Source organism: Marmota marmota, unplaced genomic scaffold (assembly GCF_001458135.2).
Source record: "Marmota marmota marmota unplaced genomic scaffold, marMar, whole genome shotgun sequence".
Taxonomy (NCBI): Eukaryota; Metazoa; Chordata; class Mammalia; order Rodentia; family Sciuridae; genus Marmota; species Marmota marmota.
In genome coordinates this window covers 34,217,479-34,232,176 of record NW_026000005.1, presented here as the reverse complement: position 1 = coordinate 34,232,176, position 14,698 = coordinate 34,217,479, and the positions used below count along the sequence as shown (strand labels likewise).

Below are 14,698 nucleotides of genomic sequence, written 5' to 3'. Positions count from 1 at the left end.
AAATAGGAGAACAAGCCAGATAACATCTGTCACCATTCTTTATAGATCTACCCCCCAAAAATCAACATTTCAGGAGAACAAAGAAATTATCCATCAGTGTGTCTTTTGTATGTGGGAGTGGGAAGTCACGCCGTCTCATTTTTTTGGTGTGGTGGTGACAGAAGGGCAGGGGCTCGAGGGAATGAGCTGTTGGGATAACCAGTTTCAGGGTTAATGGGTGGCGTCTAATTTATGTACAGATGTGTGTTCAGTGTTGCAGGTGCACGTCAAGATAAACATCCAGACACGTTGCTGCGCTGCAGGCAAGTTGCCCTCTTGTTGGAGCACCTGGGGTTTGCAAATTTGGAGAAGGCATCCCCACCCAAGCAACTGTCAAGAATGATGGATGCTGAACTCATAGGTGAGAGGGAGGCAGGAAAGAGAGGGCTAAGCTCTGGGAACCTACTCGTATTTAGTTCCATTCTCCTTGTCCTTAATTATCAGGGACTGGCGACTAGAAGTTCTATCCAGGATGCCCAGGAAGCCAAAACACCAGAGAAGTTATTAGAGAGGTAGTAAGAACAGCTTAGAAATTATCTGCGGGAGAGAGGAGAAGAGGAGGGGGCTGATAATGGGGGACAGAGAGACAAGGGGGCAGAGAACCAAAGGGAGAGACCGAGAAGTGATTTTTGCATGTCAGGAAAGAACAGGATAATTTCCCTTTGAAACTATTGTTTGCACAAGAAATCCTACTCTCCAGCTGTAATACCAATCATCCTTCTCCTGATTTTCAAAGCTCAACAGTCTTTTCATGGCCTTCCCAAATTCCCCTGGCCAATTCATCTTTCCTTTCACTTCCCATTCCTTTGTTTCTCATTTAAAAGCTAAAGGAGACTGGCAAACAGGCATTCAAAGTGTTACAGCCCACAGACACCATGTCCCCAAGTTTTAAAAGAAATAACAGCAGTCCTTTTCAGTCCTCACCAGATTGAAAACCATTTTCACATATGCAATCCCATCCAATTGCCACCTCGGCCCTGTGAAATAGGTCAGGCAGGCAATGTCTTTCTTCCAAGATAAGAAAACCGTGATAGAAAAATAAAGACCTGGGCTCAAAATGATGCAGCCAGTCAGGAGAGCAGTGGAGGGGCAAAGCCCAATCTTCCCTGCAAGTTCAAGTTCCTTTCTAACACCACACTGCCTGAAGTCTGTGCTCTTCACCACTCAACAGAGGGAAGTGTGATTATTCTGGAAAAGAGGGAAGGAGGTGGAACTGAAGCACTGCTCCTTAGGATGGGGATCCCCTGCAAATGCTCTACTGGTGGGGAGATACCATCCAATCCATCCATTCTGCAACGGTGCACAGAGGCATTGATACACAGCTATGTTGGGCAGGTGGCTGCTTCTCCTCCTCCATTGTGTAGCACTTATAAATTGGAGGGAAATGTGACCCATCCCCAACTCCAAAGACAGCCTCCAGTTGGTCTAAACCCATCAGACAATCCCATCAATTTACGATAAGAATTGGTCCATGGGGCTGGGATGTGGCTCAAGCCGTATCGCGCTCGCCTGGCGTGCGTGCCGCCCGGGTTCGATCCTCAGCACCACATACAAACAAAGATGTTGTGTCCGCCGAAAACTAATAAATAAGTATTAAAAAATTTTTAAAAAAATAATTGGTCCATGGGTGAACAATAACCCAAATTTAATTCAGCTGGGCCATGCTTTCCCCTGGGAGTCATAGTGGCCGGTTCGAGTTGGCTTAATGAGAGTGAAGCCCAGGACCAAGGCCAACTTTATGGCTGTGACTGGCAGCCACATAGGCCCTGCACTGACTAGATCCCCATCATTGATTTGATTCTCTGGTTTTGTCTTCTTGAAGGTCTTCATAATCATTGTTAACTTAAGGGGCCCCAATTTTTTTCTTTCTTACTAAGCCTCAAACATTATATAGACGATTCTGCGCAGGACTTTGATTTGTTAATGGAAAGTGGAAACAAGGAAACAGGCGGGCTGGCTACAGTAGGCTGCCATTCTGCAACCATGAGAAAAACCAATCACAAGAGCAGAGCCAACATTCAGAGGAGGGCAGAGCTCAGAGATCACAGTGAGCTGCAGTCCGGGCCATGCCTACAGTCTACCACTCAGTTGGACTCAAGGTCTTACAAGCTAAAATATCCCTTTCTTGATTTAAGCATATTTCAAAGAAATTTTCTGTTACCTGCAACTGAACACATCCTACATGATACAAGCACAGAATGAGTAAGAGAGCTCTCAATGCAACAAATTGACATTTAGAGTCACAACAACAGGGCAGGAAGGAGTGACCTCAGCCACCTCCTCCACACATTCTGCACTCCACCACAGGTTTTCTATGAACTTCGTCCTGTCCACTCACTCCAGCACCTAGGGGTACCCCTGCCTCATTAGCAACTTGACCAAATCAGCACCTACTTTCTGACTCCTTGGCATGCAACACACTCAGCCCTGAGTTGGGCTGAACCATTTATATGCCTTACAGCGTCGACTTGGCCAAGAGGCATAAAAATGGTAATGTTTGGAGCTGGATAGGACCCTATAATTTTCAAATGGAAACAAAGCTCACAGGGTAAGTGACTTGTCCAGGGACACACAGTGATGCAAAGGTCTTCCGAAGCCCAGGAACCATTCACACGTGTCTACGTACAAGTTAAAAGATTCTATCTTTCTCCCTATTAAAGAAAATACATGGCCCAGTTGTAAAGGGTTTGGTACACAAAACTATTCTATCTGCTCCAAGACAGACTCTCCAGCTGTTTACAAAAGTCCAGATCAGCTCCGTGTTCTATTCTGAGAAAACTTATCTATTCCCTGATGGAATTTAATCATTCATATTCTGTATTGAATTGTCTGGGTTCACAACCTGAATTATTCCACTGACTAACTCTGTGATCTTAGGCAAGTTTTTCATATCACCATGATTCAAATTTCCTCCTCAGTAGAACAGGATGATGGTATCTACCACAGAAAGGTGAAAGGATGAAATAGGTTAAAGAACATAAAGCACTATAACAGGACTTGCACATAGTCTGTGCTTAATGAAAGTTAGCTATTGTTACTCTTATTATTATACTCTCCCTTACAGCATTGCTCATGGGTTATCAAGGATATTGCTCATGATTATTAAGTTGATATTTTACTTTTTACAAATGTCTGCTTTACCTTCTCCCAAAAACAGCTTCAAGAGATTGATTAAATATGATTTCTACAACACCTAGGACAGGGCTCTGCTCTCAGTGAGTACTCAACAAAGAAATGTTGATTTGTTTTATTGTTGTTGTTGTTTGGTACTGGGAATTGAACTCAGGGGCACTCAACCACTGAGCCCATCCCCAGCCTTATTTTGTATTTTATTTAGAGACAGAGTCTCACTGAGTAGCTTAGGGCCTCACTTTTGCTGAGGCTGGCTTTGAACTCTAGATCTTCCCGTCTTAACCTTTCAAGCTGCTGGTATTACAGGCGTGTGCCACTACACCAGGCTGAAGAATTATTGATTTGTGATTCGCCTCCTCCTCTTCTGGCAGTTGGGATGTAAGAATTTCTTCTCCACCAGCTTTTAAAAAGCCTAGCTTTCTGGTTTGCAAGATGCAGAAGCCAACCAAGGTTGGGATGCAGCTCAATGGTAGAAGACTTGTGTAGCACACATGAGGTCCTGTGTTCAATCTCCAGCCTTCCCAGAAAAAAAAAAAAAATTAAGGGAAGTTTCCAGGATCTCCTAGAAGTGGCAGGAAAGAACCTTGTTCTTTGTTCTAAGTGCACACAGGACCAATACGAACTGGGCTCCATTATAAATGAAGACATTTGCATTACATGTCAAGAAAAACTCACTGTGTTGGGGCGCTGGTAAACTTTCAAAGGAGGTCATGGTGTTTCTTTTCTGGAGATGCAGAAATGGTAGAGGCTGCTTTTATCCTAGATGGCTGGAATGATATCCTCGCTGCTGTCAAGTGAACTGACAGGTGTCTCATGTTCTTGTGTGGACCTGAAATCAAAGCAAAGCAAAAACACAAGAGTCCTGGAAGTCAATGCCTCACAGCCCAGAAGATTCCCTGGAGCACCCACAAGTCACAGAAGCTGTGTCCAGGGCCACTTCTTTGTCTCCAGGGTGAGACAGGATTGGGGACAAGTTGTGAGGAATTAATGACATCTTATCCCTGCAGGAATCTGAGCTCCTTGGGAGAAAGGTGTGGTCTAAACACCAGGTATTGTTATAATGAATCAGAATTTCTTCCCTTCAAATCCTTTCTACACCTTAATACTCTTAACGATGAACCATTTCTAGGAAAGGAGAACAGGAGCCTTGAGACATCACTTTCCAACCCAGTGAAGTGTTTAGGTCCTTTCAGCCAGGCTTCCCAAGCTCTTTTCTTCTCGGGGATCAAATGCCTCCGAGTGTCCAGACACCCTTCTGTCTAAACAGGAAATTCCCTATTCCTGACCTCTACCTTTCCCTTCTTTTCCTTCCTCGGTTTTCTTTACCCTTTGACCTGAACATAATATAAATATTTAATCTCATTTAGTACCTGAAAAATTATCTTTATTTATTGTGTTTATTTAGGTGTAAGTTACTTAAAAACAAAACAGGAACTACAGGATTGGGTCAAATGGGTCTGATTTTTCCACTGGAGGTCATCCTTTTGGGTATTTAGATAATTGACTAATTTCTACCCAAACATGCCACAGATTTTTCCAGCCATCTCGTTTTTGGTCCTTCCTTCCCACCACATCTCCTGACAAAATCCTACTCACCTTTCAAAACCTCTTTCAGATAACCCCCCTCTGTGAAGACTTTCCTGGGAGCCCCTCCTGTCCCCTGCCAGCTACCCTCCTCTGCATTCCCAGAGTGCTCTGGGCAGGCCTGGTGTGGGTCTTTTCACAGCATGCAATTCTCTGGGGCCTACTGGGAGGCAATAGGTGTCCAAGCAGGACTCCTGAATCACCCTACCTGGCTTCCCAGACAGTCTTGAGATGCCAGGCAAGTGTGATCTTTTCTCTGGGCCAAAGATCTCATCTTGTTCATTTTGCTGTTGTTGTTGTTGTTTCTGATTTTGAGGAGATTCTATGCAATCTCTGGGGAATGAATAGAGAAGGAAGAAAAGGAACTGAAACAGTATAATTAATAAAGAAAAAGCTTGGAGAAGTTAGAAGAAAGAGGGGAGGGAAAAGGAAGGGTTTTGTAAAAGGAGAAAATACATCATTTGAGAGTGGTCCAGATGTCAAATATCCAGCCCCTGAGTTAGCATCCCTCACTCCAAGACAAAGCTGCTGTGAGCATCTGCACTGGAGTGGGTTGTGGGCTTCTGTGCTGGGGTGGGGGTTGCTATGTCAGCTAACTCCATGCTCCCATGCACCCATGAAGTCTTGGGCTGAGGCTGCGGTGCAGCGACAGGACGAGGCATGAGCGGGCAGGTTCCGCCAGCCTGCCCTGGCACAGTTCGCACAGTCTGCCTCTGAGGCAGGACCAGCCTTTCTGACTACCCCGCCCCCTCCTCTCCTAAGCCAGACCAGCATAGCCTCAGGCTAAGAGAAGCCTGTAGCTGTCAAGTTTGGGGATCAACTTATCCTTTTAACACAAAAGTCAGACCCTGTCATTCCCATCCTGAAGGCTCCACAGGTGCCCAGGATATAATCCAAGGATTTTACGATGGCCCCAGTGCCTGGCAGCTTCTCTGCACTCTGTTCCTACCTGGTCTTCTAGCTGTCTCTTAAAGATACAAACGAGGCTCCCCACTCCGTCGGCCTTGCACTTGCAGTTCCATTCTGAGGAGCTACTCCTCAGTTGCACAGCCTGCACCCTCGTTCATTCAGTTCTCAAATGAGCCCATTGGGAGGCATCTTCCATGACCACCTCTTTCTATGTTATTGTGAGACTGAATAAAAATTGTAAACAGGAGGGACTTCATAAACTGGAAGATTCTGTAGAAACCTGAGTCGGAGGCAACATGCTGTAGTAGAAAATCACTGAACTCAAAGCCACAGGGTTGAGCAGGGCCCAAGGACTGATTCCATCACTTACTTCCCCTGGGACTTTGGGCAAGTCATGTAACCTTAGTTTCCTTTTCTATAAAAATGGTCTGTTGTGAAATGGAGATACCATATGTAGGAGCAGCAAGTACTGGTTCCCAGCACCAAGCAGATCACTGGTCTGGATCTGCTCATGACCGAGAAGACACGGGAGCAGCACAGAACACCTGGTTCTGATGAGGCTTAAAAGGTCTGTCTGAGGAACAAGGAGGAGTCGGACTGAAGGGACCATAGGGAGAATGAGGAGGAGGTTGTGAAGAGCAGAAAAAGCAGTTTGGCCCCCAGAGTCACTAATGGGCATTAAGGATCCATTGATGGTTTTAGAGAAGGAAACAAGAAAAATAAATGTCCTCTGTGAGAAGTAGCTCAGGAATAGGGAATGCTCTGAAATCCTTGGGTTCTCCACTTCAGGGCTAGGAGGCACCCTACTAGAATGAAATGTGTGTTTCAGAGGACCAGGGCCTGACTGACTAGCATCTTCTTTCTCATAGCCAGAGCTCAGAGCAAAATATCTATCCAGATTTCTAGAACTTGGACCTTGTATTAATTATCTATGGAGACATAATAAATTATTTCAGGAATTGGTGGCTAAAAGCAAAAATGAGCATTTATTATGTCAGTTTCTGCAGAATAGAAATAGGTGAGGGAGCCTAGGTGAGTAGTTTGGACTCCAGGTCTCTTGCAAAGTTGCGGTCAAGATGTCACCCGAGGCTGCTGTGGTCCTCTGAGGATCTGACTAAGGCTGGGGGTTCAGTTCCACAGCAGCTTCCTCACATGGATGGCAAACTGATGCTGGTTGTTGGTGAGAGGCCTCAGCTCCTCACCACATAAATTTCTCCAAAGTGTTGCTTGATGGTACTTGTGACACTCAAGGACATGGGCACCTAATCCCCACAGTGAGTGTCTGAGAGAGACTAAAGCAAATGCTACAGTGACTCTGTGGACCTAACCTCAGAAGACACTCACCATCACTTCATGGTATTCTGACCAATTCTTATCCTCCGGGAGAGGTCTAGATAAGAGGGTGATCAGGCATCACTGGGGGCCATCTTGGAGACTGGCTACCATGGCCAGGGAAGAGTGATGTTGAATAGAAAGATCTTGGAACCAAATAGACCTGGGTTCCAATTCAAGTCCTTGACCACTCCCTGAGTGACCTTCTTTTATATAAAACAGGTGCCAAATAATAATGCCAATGTGGCAGAAGGGTTTTTTAAGAAGTCAGCCAAATGGTGAGTACAGAGTGCTTAGTCCAGTTCACAGGTACAGAGCCTTGTGAAACAAAGGCGGCTTTGCTTATTGGTATAAGGGATGAGTAGGTGGGGCACAGTTCAACATTCGTGTGGTCAACCGAATAATGCCCTGCACCAAGGTATCTGGGCCTCATCCCTGCAATATGTGAGCACGTTACCTTGATGGCAAGAGGGACTGCACAGATATAAACCTAGGACTTGGGATGGGGATATTATCCAGATGAGCCCAATCATGTAACCACAGGGGTCCTTTAAGAGGCAGGCAGTAAAGACACAGCCAGGAGAGAGCAATGTGAGAGCAAGAGCAGAGGACTGAGTGGCACAGCCAGGAGCCAAGAAACCCAGGTAGCCAACAGCTTGAAACCGAAAGAAGCAAGGAACAGATTCTCCCTTGGAGCCTCCAGAAAGAACCACCCCTGTCAACACCTTGGTTTGGGGATCACTTCTGGCCTCCAGAATAAAAGAATAAACTTGTTCTCTTTTAATCCACTGTTTGTACTAATTTGTTATGGCAGCAAGAGGAAACTAACTCAATCCTTTGAGAGTGCCTAACTGACACCTGGGGCTTAAGGAGGAGGCTGGATGGGGAGAGAAAGGACAAAGGAGGAGCAGGAGGAAAAGGTGCACATTACTGAACCTCTAAGGACAACCCGCCACCCTCTTGCAAGTCGGGGTGAGCCCTAACTCTCTAGGTGCTGGAGGTGAGGGAAGGAATGGGTTTGGGACCCAAATGCAAATGAGGTAGAAAGCAAAGGGCAAGACAGTGATTTTGCAGCTGACTGGCCAGGCCATGGACTTGACATTGACAAGAGGTAGCTATTCCTCATGCCCTCAGCGGCCCTGCTCCAAGGAGAGCAATCTGCAAACTGTTTTCTCCCCTCTGAAAAAAGGACACGGAAAGGCTCCAGGAAATGCCACCTCTAAAAACCTTCAGGGGGTGAAGAGGAGGGGGAAAGACAGCTTGTGTTCCTCTGTCCCACTTGCTGCTTTGTGACACTGAGAAAATCTGTTTTACCTCCACTGGCCTCAGTTCCTCTGTCAAATGAGACATTTGGGGATCACATAGGTGGATGCATACAGGATATTCCATACAACAGAACAGTAAGCAATTAGCACATGGTAGCTGTTATTATGGTAAGCAAGTTCATTTAGAAGCATTTATGAAGTACTTAATGTCTATGAGACAGTGTAGATGCTTGATAATAAGACATTGTCAGCTCCTTGTGAGTTTATGGTCAAGTGCAGGACACAGGCCATTCCTACAGGGCATCGAGGCCAGGCTGGAGAGTCCTAAGATTATGGGTACTCTAATAGGTAAGCAAAGAATTATTTCTGCAGCAAGACAGACTTCAACCCCATGGCAAACCTGAGAGCACTATCTGGGTCTAAAGACGACAATCAAAGTCTGGTCGTTCCTTTTCCACACCCCAAAGTCACCACGTGTAAGACAGCAGCTATGGCTGAGGATATGTAGCTCAGTAGTAGAACACTTGCCTGGCATGCATGAGCCTTGGAGTCCATCTCCAGTACAACAAAAGATAGAAAAAAAGAAAGGAAGGAAGGGAGAAAGGGAGGAAGGAAGGAAAGAAAGAAAGGAAAGGAAAGAAAGAGAGAGAGCAACTGTTCTTGGTTGGTGTTAAGATTTCAGTAAAATAGCTGGGTGTGGTGGTGCACACCTGTAATCTCAGCAGCTCCAGGAGCTGAGACAGGAGGATCACAAATTCAAGGCCAGCCTCAGCAAGGCCCTGAAAAACTGTCTCAAAAAAGAAAAGAAAAAAAGACAAGAAATAAAGGAGGGGGGGTGGATCTGATCTAGGGCTGTAACTCTGTGGTAAAAGTGCCCCTGGGTTAAATCTTCAGTACAAAAAAAAAAAAAGAAAAGAAAAGAAAGAACAAAAAAAAGGATTTCAATAAAATAATCCACATACTAATGGCTCCATTAGTAGCAGTTACTCTTATTAGTATAGAGAACCCAGGCTTTGGAATTATGCAGTTCTTTATTCCAAATCTAATGGATGCACTTACAATCTGTCTGATCTTGTAGTTTAAATTTACCAAGTATCTGCTGATCATTCATGAAACCAGAATGATCCCCCTTACTTACAGAGATGTCATGAAGTTGAGAGATATTTCATGCGGCGAGCCTGGCACTTGGTAGATTCCATAAAAGAGGGGTATGTTGGCCAGGCTCACCTGCAGGGAGAAGCTCCTCACACCACACAGAAATTGAATGACACTGGAGGGTCGTTCTGCTCCCTCAACTTTTGTTGCTCACCTGGTTGGCCCTGCTCGGAGAGATGGCGAAGGTGCTAAATTCTTGCTCCATACCAGACATGGCTAATAGAAAAAGTAAATACTGAGCCATGAGCAGTGCCGGCCAGAATACCTACAGGATCCTCTGTTCCATGCACAGCCACCTTCAGGCAGCCTTGCCAGGGTCCCCCTCTGGTCTGATGCAAAGGCAGTGCCTCCATCTTCAGGAGCCACACTGACTTCTCCCTGACAGAGGCTCTCATTGACCCTACTTGCAACCCAGCTGAGTGGGGCAAGAAGGCAGATGTGTCCTGTCCACAAATAAAACCCACATAATCTCCCAGGATAGCAAAGAAACAGAAGCTTCTATCTAAGTGCCTGTGTTTGGGGCTGGGCTGAGCTGTGCCCTTAAGAAGGGACTAGTACTATTATACCCATTTCCTGGTAAGTAAACTGAGACCCTGAGAAATGAAGTAGCTTGCTGCAGATGGTAAGAATCAAGATTCATATCTAGTCATTCAACTTTGGAAAGGTTTTAGTTTTTTTTTTTTTTTTTTTTTTGCTGCTGTAACTAAAGGACCCGACCAGAACAATTGTGGATGAGGAAAAGTTTATTGGAGGGCTCACAATTTCAGAGGTCTCAATCCATAGACAGCAGGCGCCACTTCTTGGGGCTCAAGGTGAGGCAGGACATCATGACGGAGGGAAGCAGCAGAGGGAAGAGGCTCACATGATGATCAGAAGCAGAGAGAGAGAGAGAGAGAGAGAGAGAGAGAGAGAGAAAGAGAGACTCCATGCAATAGATACAAATATATGCCCAAAGCCACACCCCAATTCCCACCTCCTCCAGCCACACCCCACCACCTCAGTTACCACTCAGTTAAGCCCTGTCAGGGGATTAATCACTGATTGGGTTAGGACTCTCACAACACAATCATGTCTCCTCTGAACCTTCTTGCATTGTCTCACAAGTGAGCTTTTTGGGGACACCTCAATCCAAACCACACAGAAGCCTGATTTTCCCACCAGGGCATGCTGACACAGTCTGAGGGTCCCAGAGTGCCAGAAATTGCCCCCTAGCTAACCATGGACTCGGGGAGGCTAAGAGGTAGCAGATGCCCACATGGGCATCTGTGGAATCCCAAGAGGCTCCCTGCCTTGATAGGATCCAACCAGACTCTCTAGCCCCTGTAGGACCCTGTCCCTCCCTTTCCTTCAGAGCCTTCTCCATTGCTCCTCTGGAGAGAACTCTGCTAAACCATTGCTGGAGCGAAATCTGCTAAATCATTGCTGGAGAGAAATCTGCTAAAACCAAGCCCTCCCCAGCACCCCCAGGTCAGCCCTGGGGAAAAGGCCTTCTTGGCTAAGGACACCAAAAACTTGTCAACCTTTCACAAGCGCTTCCCAGGCAGGGAATTAGAGCAAGAAGACAGAGGGGAAGGAGGAGCCATTGACCGGGCGCTTCCCCCCAAACACGGAGCCAGTCCAAAGCGTTCTGAGGGCTGGAGCCCAGCAAGTCGCAACTCACCCAGAGCTCTGCCCCTGCAGCTGCCCCAGCTAATTATAAGGGAGAGTTGAAAGGAAGGCTCCAAACTTCACATGACAGTGCCATTTGGTCTTCACCCTCCTTGTCTCCTCCTCCCTTCCTCTTCTCTGTTCCCTTTCCTTTTCTTCCCCCTTCTTTGGTTCCTGGCAGTGTGCTCAGGGTGGGTGTGGGTCAGCTGTGTGCACAGAACCACATGTTTCCTGGAGCCAGCATGGACTCTGCCTCCTGACCCAACACCATGGCTCGTCCATTGGTCCCCTTGAGAAACAAGCGAACAAGTGGCTTAGACTTGTCCCCCTCCTGCTGTCCTCACCTCACACTGTACAATGTGCTTAATGATTCACAAAGGCACTTAAGAGCATTCTTTATCCCAACAACCCCATATCATATACTATCAATATTTGGTGTCATCGACTCCTGACACTCTCCAAGATTATATATCCAGGTTCTCGTATCAAGAACATCCCAAGATCCTTCACGAAGAATCTTCACTGTAATTGACATCAGCATAGGCTTAAGGAAGGGACATCACAGTGGGGGGTGGGGGGCTGAGGGATGGATGAGGTGCCACCCACTTTATAGATGAGAAAACTGAGGCCAAAAGCATATACCACTTTGTCTGCAGACTTTAGCTAAATAGGAGCTAGAGGGGTGGTAAAGAGAAAGGGATGCCCTGGCAGGGTCAACAGAGAATCAGCAGGGACCTGGGTGGGTCAGTAAATTGGACACACAGGGAAACCAACAGGATTCCACTTGAAGCCTCCAGCTTGACCAAATCCGAGTTTTGGGGGATCTGGAACCAGGTGTGCTGTGTGGGTCTGGAGAATAAGACGCTGGTGGACCCACATGGCCCCTCACTGAGGTGGAATGCATGTCCCCAGACAAGGCAGCCAAGAAACAGAGGAGGAGACGCTTGCCGGAGCGACTCAGGAACACTTGGTTCCATGGTACGAGTCCAGCCATGCAAACAGGGAGAACTTGCCAGAGCTGGAAACCTGTAACCAGCTGTTTCCTCCCCACCCCAGTCTTCACACGACTTCATCCTGGTCAGGTCCTCTGACAGCTAGGATCCAACACTGGCAAATCCGTCTACAACAGAAGGATCCAGACACTACTGTTCACAGGCAGCCACAGAGCTCTGTGCAACCTTTGAGATGCTCCTGCAGCCTTGCAGTCATAACTGGCCCTCTCTCCTGGCTCCTAGTAGCCCAGGGCTACCAGCCCATGCTCCCCATACCCCTTGCACAGTCTGAAGTCATCCCTAGACCTGCCGAGATCTGACCAACGGCCGCCAGTTTCCCCAGACCTCCCAGACCCGGAGCCCAGAGCCTGTGCTCTCCACATCCACAGAGCCCTCGCTAGACACCCATTCTCATAGGCTGGAACTGCTAAGATCTGATTTGTTTTTCTCCAACCACACCTAAGCTCCCTCAGCTTCTGTCTCATGCTTTATCTTCTCAGAGGTTCATCAAAGAGAAAGATGAGGAGTGTGATGAGAGTAGTTCTAAATAATGGCATAAGGAAAGGCGGAAAGATCTACAGACGAGTCTAAGAATCCCTCCCTGCTAGCTTATTCTTCCAAATGACCTAGTGGGAAATTTAATTAAGAAGATCAACGGGTCAAGTTTTGGGAGGGCCTTTGGAATTCTCCAACAATCTCCAAAGGACTTGAGAAATGTTTGGAAACAGAAAGTTAATCATTGTGGAATCATTCAAAAACAAAAAATAAAAATAAAAACACTGAAATGACCTCTGACCCAAATATTGCTTCCTCTTAAGATACAATTCCATACTGACATAAACCCTATTTGTCTAGGTGCCTGGCTTCCTACATACAAATAAATGTGTGCCTACAACATCTGCAGGGCCTGAAGATACCAGAGATTGTGCCCACCCTGATGGAGTCACCAGAATCAACAAAGAAAATATAGAACATTCAGTTTTGCATTTTAGGTAAACAACAAATGCTTTTTAATATATGTCTCAAATATTGAATGAGATATATATATATATATATATATATATATATATATATATACACTAAAACTAGCTATTTATCTGAAACTCAAATTTAACTGGACATTCCAGATTTTATCTGGCTTTCTAGCCATAAACATCTACTTCTAGGTCCCCAACAGAGGTATCCTGACCCAAACCCATGTAGATATTCCCCCATGAACATGACCCTTGACCCATTGTGAATTTTCCCTATTTTCATATAACCATCTGACATTATCCAGGGCTGAGGATCTAAGGAATAGCAGACTTTTTTCCAGGCCTTTCTGCATCTGCCTGGCTCCTCAACTCACTCAGGAATATGGTCTGTGACTCAAAGGATAAAGGGAAAGGGGTGCTCAGATTCTCAAAATGTCAAAGACCTTTGGCATTCCAGAAGGTTATTATATCACTCCTTCTAAATTCTTCCTCTACTGTAGCCCTGGGAGAGGATGTTTGGGTTAAGGACAGGATGAAAGTATTGGCTCATATAAAAAAGTTTAATTCCCTGGTGCTAGAAAAAAAATCAAAGTGGCTTAGATTGCTCTTTCTGGTTTCTAAGGTAACATCACAGAGATGGCCTGGGCGGAGGTGGTGCTGTCTTAGTAGATCTGTTGCTAACAGATGGGAGGAGTGGTTTTGTGCCTGTTGAGAATGGCTCCCAACCCTGCACTCTGGGCACAGAGACTGGCCATGTCATGGGGCATCCCAGGATATTCCCATGCCCTTTCCCTACACACAGAATGGACAGCTGTGCCCCCTCCAAGTTGGTGGGCTCTCTCTCCTAGTAAAGAGGAAAAAAGATCTCCCAAATGCTTGCTAGGGTCCTTGGAAGCATCTCCCGTGGGGCTTTTCTCTTTCTGGGCACGTGTAAACAAGACTCCCTCATGTTCTGACTCACTCTGAAATGAGCTCCACACAGAGCCCGGGTCTCTCTCTGGCAGCTTGGCAGTCAGCCTGGGAAGGTGAGGAAGGAGCATTCTCCCTCCGTGTCTCAAGTTCGCTGGCCTCGGAGACTCACACAGCCAGCCTTCTCGCTCCAGGTTAGATTAGGTTCACTTAACCAGCTGGGTGTCTGCGGGTGGGTAATGTCTGCGAACATCAGGGGAATCCTCAAAGGGCAGAGCAGAGACCTGACACCAGTTGTCTTGTGAGAGCAAGCTAAGGCTTAAGGCTGTCAGATCGGATTTTGGAGGTCTCTGGGGCCTCTCTCTTGAAAAACAGAGTCTTCAAAATCAGCAAAAAAGGTCTCTGGTCTCCTAGAACCCAACCAAATTAGAGAAAAGTGATGGAATTCCAAGGGTCCCTGAGGAAAATAAAGAAAAATAGAAGAATAAAATATAGCAAGAGTACTGCAGGAATTTCCTAAGAGTAAAAAATGCCTGGCCTAAAAACAGACAGAAGAATGAACCTTTGTCAGGAACTCCTATCCTTCAGGGTGGACATTACATGAAGAGACACAGTCCCAGTGCTCTCTGAGTGGGTTAAAAAGAGGCCTTGGTGACAGCCAAGTACCACTCAAAATCAGAAAGTCTGTGAAGACGTCTGTGGATGTAGAGGAAACCTCTCCAACGGGCTCAAGGGAAGAGAGAGGTTTTGGAAAGAGTAA

General features: G+C 46.3%; 1 long non-coding RNA gene across 2 annotated transcripts in view; it reads right to left on the bottom strand.

The window, feature by feature from the left end:
• LOC125618221 overlaps positions 1-13,153 on the bottom strand; it is a 29,692-nt gene extending 16,539 nt beyond the window's left edge. The window contains exons 1-4 of one of the 2 annotated variants that reach the window (XR_007349476.1): positions 11,077-13,153; positions 10,176-10,273; positions 4,964-5,088; positions 3,847-4,000 (exon numbers count right to left, since the gene is read on the bottom strand). This is a non-coding gene — a long non-coding RNA (uncharacterized LOC125618221). Of the gene's footprint in view, positions 1-3,846; positions 4,001-4,963; positions 5,089-5,704; positions 6,205-10,175; positions 10,274-11,076 lie in introns of those variants that run through there. The other variant, XR_007349477.1, reaches the window with a different exon arrangement.
• Positions 13,154-14,698: the final 1,545 nt, after the last annotated feature.